Here is a 4,174-nt window from a genome sequence, read left to right as displayed (position 1 = left end):
AGCAATAAATGCTAAAAACAATCACACAAACGATGACTGAACCCGAGTAAGGAAACATTGCTCAACACATGTTTGATATGGAAACATATCAAACCTATAAATGCACGGATCATGTAACTCGAATTTTGATGTTGAGCAACATGAGAAATGATATAATGCTATGTTTTGAAAAACATCGTTCAATCCAAGAAGCTTGGGATGTAATGAAAATTTAGTATGGGGAAACCTCCACTACTAGACTTCGTTAGTAAATTCTCAAATTTAATGGTTACAAGAAGTATCAAAATCAGACAATAAGGCAATATCTTATAATCATGTCTAACATGATCAATTAATTAAGGGGTGCTAAGCATGAGATGACCGATGAACAACAAGTCCAAGTTGTGATCCGTTCTTTGTCAAGCAATTAGAAGCATATGCGTGTTAACTTTACCCACACAACATCAAGATATTTGATGATGTTGCTCATCATGTTGAGCTTGAAAAAGATCGACTTCTCATTGATAAACCTATAAATAAGGCTTTCATATCTGAAACTAAGATGCAAGGAGCATATAGCTCTAAATATAAGAAGGAAAAATGTAAAAGTCCTAAATATGACAAGAGAGGAATAGAAGCAAATAATAACATAAACACAAGCATGGAAAAATAGCAGTAAAAAAGACAAGAATATGAATTATTTTAATTGTGGTAAACTTGGTCACTTTATTTGCGATTGCATTAAGCTAAAAACTTAGGAGTAACCGACCATATAACAAGGGATCAAACAACGTTTGTGGAATTTCATCGAATTTCAAAGCAAAGTAGATGCATATACATAAGAAATAATGCTTCTTTTATTGTACTTGGGATCGGTACCTGCAAACTAGATTTGCAAAGTAGTCGTACATTTTATCTTCATGATGTACTCTACATTCTAAAAGTTCAATGAAATCTTGTTTCTGTTTTTGTTATACTATAATTGGGCTTTTATATTGTGTTTGTTGGTTATTGTGTGAAAATATATCTGGATAATATTTTTTTATGGTTCTGGTTTTATATTAAAAGATTTTATGGTGTTAGATACCATTAATGTATCTATTAAGGATTATGCTTCTATTTATGTTGTTCAAGGTTCCAACACTAATAATAATGATATCATGTTATTCATTATTTGTTTTATGGAATACATTATGAATATTGTATAATACAATTTGTTAAAGTATAACGATAGACTTAGATTGATTCACTCATATGAGAAATTACCTCTAATGCTTATAAGGTGAGTATAGATGAGATTATTTGAGTTTTAATTTTCAATAAGCGACTTAGGGATAGTGAGAGAAATTTTAAATCAAAGTAATCACTAAAAAGTTACATTGGTTGGGATTAAGAGGAGGTTTTTAAATAAAAGAATCAACATGAATGAATTCCTACCATTCATATATCTATTATGATTGAAGTCGAGATGAAATTATTCATCTGCGATTAATAATAGTGAGTAAATAAAAATTTCTAATTTGAAGTCTATATTTTTTTGTGATAAAACTATGACTCGTATGATGCATTTCCCCTAACAAGAAGAGCAACAATATATACTCTTTGTCTTCAGATAAGAAAAGAGTAAGTTTCATTATAATATGTATTTCATATTATATGTACTGATGACCATTACAAGAATAAAGAATGAATCCCTGTTTTTTTATTAAGTAAGTTCTGGAGATTATATATAAGATCTCAATACATTACCGTCTGTAACTTTTGACTGTATAATAAGGTGATGTATGAATGATCTCTACTTTAAAAGTATATCTTATATCATGGAATGATTCAATTTAAATGAATACTCATAGGAAAATAAGTTACTTCATATCTGATTGATATGAGAGTGAAAGAAAAAGTAATTTTAGTTATATACATGTTACTTGTATTCATTGATCATAATCATATCACTTGAATAAATTTGATATGATTTAGAATATTTGTAATTGTATGGATGGATTGAGTATGAAATTCTTGAGGGATCGAGTATTAGAGATCATATATAAGATTTCAATACCTTACCCTTTGTGACTTTTGACTATTTCATGAGGTGATATGTAAAGGATCGTTACTTTAGGAGTATATACTATAGTCATGAAATGATTAGACTTAAAGGAATACTCCTAAAAAAACAAGTTAATTCAGATGTGATTGATATGATAGTGAAAAAAAAATTTAGTTGGATATGACAGTGAAAAAAAAATTTAGTTCTATAAATATTACTTATATTCATCGACCTAGATCATATCACTCGAATAAATTAGATATGATTTAGAATACTTGTAATTGTAAGGATGAATTGAGTATGAAATTCATGAGGGATTGAAATATATTCAGTCATGTGTAACTAAACATGCTTAGGGTATAGTAATACATTTTAAGGAGTAACTAATTATGACATTTATGTCTCCTATATGGTCTGAATTCGGTTTCTATTTTGGTGCTCCTTTCACTATGTGCTTTAGGTCGTATAGTCTATTTGTCTAGTATGAAATTCTTTTACAAGTTTGAAATATAATGTATTAGATAGATCAAATCCTTCATGAGTGAGTGAGAGATGTTGGTTATTAGGTTAGGCTTGCTCCGTCCATGAGGGATGAGCCAGGTTCAAATATTTAAAGGAGTTACTAAAAGAAATAACTACTTCCTCTCTCTCTCTCTCTCTCTATATATATATATATATATATATATATATATATTATTTTAAAATAAAAAAAAATTAGTGAAATAAAAAAAACATGAAATAACGCATATTCTTTTAAAAATTAGTGAAAAATCATATATAAACAAAAAAGAGAAGCCTAATCTTCAAATAAATCAAATGTTAAAGAATAAAAAAAAAAACATGCGTGGGCTTAAGAAAAAAACATATGATTTTTACCTTATACTACGCTGCAAGTTAAATATCTGTTCTCTAACATTAAAAAAATGTTAAAATAAATGGAAATGATGACATGTTGAATGATATATTTTAAAAGATAAATATTGAGCAATTAATTTAATTTGGTTAAAAGAATTCTTTAAAAAGAAGTTAAATCCAGTAAAGAACAAATTATAAAAAGACCCAAGATAAACTAGGTTATTTTTAAAGAAATGAAAATCCTATACAATGAAAACTATAAAATCATGAAACCTAATATCTAATAGAATCAAATGAAAAATAATAAAATTAAAAAACATGAGTTAAGAAAAAAAACAAATTAACCTGAACGAATATTCTAAATATGAGTTAATTCCTTAAATTCACAATATGTTAAATTCTAGACACGGAGTCAATCAAAAAACTTAATTTAATATTGAAAAAATAAAATAAAAATTTTAAAAAACTTACTAAGGTTAAAAAAATAACAATTAAAATAATGAAGGTAAAATCTAATATGTAAATATATTGAAGACGGATAAGATTATAAAAAAAATAAATTTTAAAAACCAATCTAAATAAAATAAATAATAATTAAAATAATACGGACTGAATCTAAAATGAAAGAAAAAAATAAAATAAAACTCAATTCTATAAATTAATTCAAATAAAAAACTTAATTAAAAGAACAAAAGGAAAATTTGAAGAAAAAAAATTAAAGAATTGCTAGGAAGGCACAAAAATCAAGAAAGAAAGAAAGAAAAGCTAGTTGCCACGATATAGCTTAAAACTAAGAAATATATGTCACCTAGAAAGGTAGCCTCAGCTGTTATAAATAGAAAAACACTAAGAAAACTGGTTTTTCATAGTTATGAGCTATTATATATCCTTTCTGGAGATAGTGGGATGACTCCTTTGCTGGTGTGTTCTCCGAACATGCTAATAACTTTTTTTATTAGTTAAATTACTGAATCATCCCTGTCTTTTATGATCACATAATTATAAAAAAATATATTAAATCATGAATATTCCCTTTAAGCCAAGCATAAGATTTTTCTAGTGTATGGTTCATGGAAATTTCAAAAAACCTCCTAGATGATAATTATTTTTATTTGATCATCTATTTTTTTATTTAGGTGTGACTGAGTAGTCACACCATGTAAAAACAATTATGTAAAAATTGAGACATAAAAAAATCTTAAATAACAAATGAATCTAGATAAAAAATTTATGTTATTGTACCTTTAATGATTTTTTTATAGATAAAATTATTAATTTACAATTATTGACATG

This window comes from Populus euphratica, unplaced genomic scaffold (assembly GCF_000495115.2).
Source record: "Populus euphratica unplaced genomic scaffold, PopEup_1.0 scaffold42.1, whole genome shotgun sequence".
Classification (NCBI taxonomy): domain Eukaryota; kingdom Viridiplantae; phylum Streptophyta; class Magnoliopsida; order Malpighiales; family Salicaceae; genus Populus; species Populus euphratica.
This window is presented reverse-complemented; position numbering follows the sequence as displayed.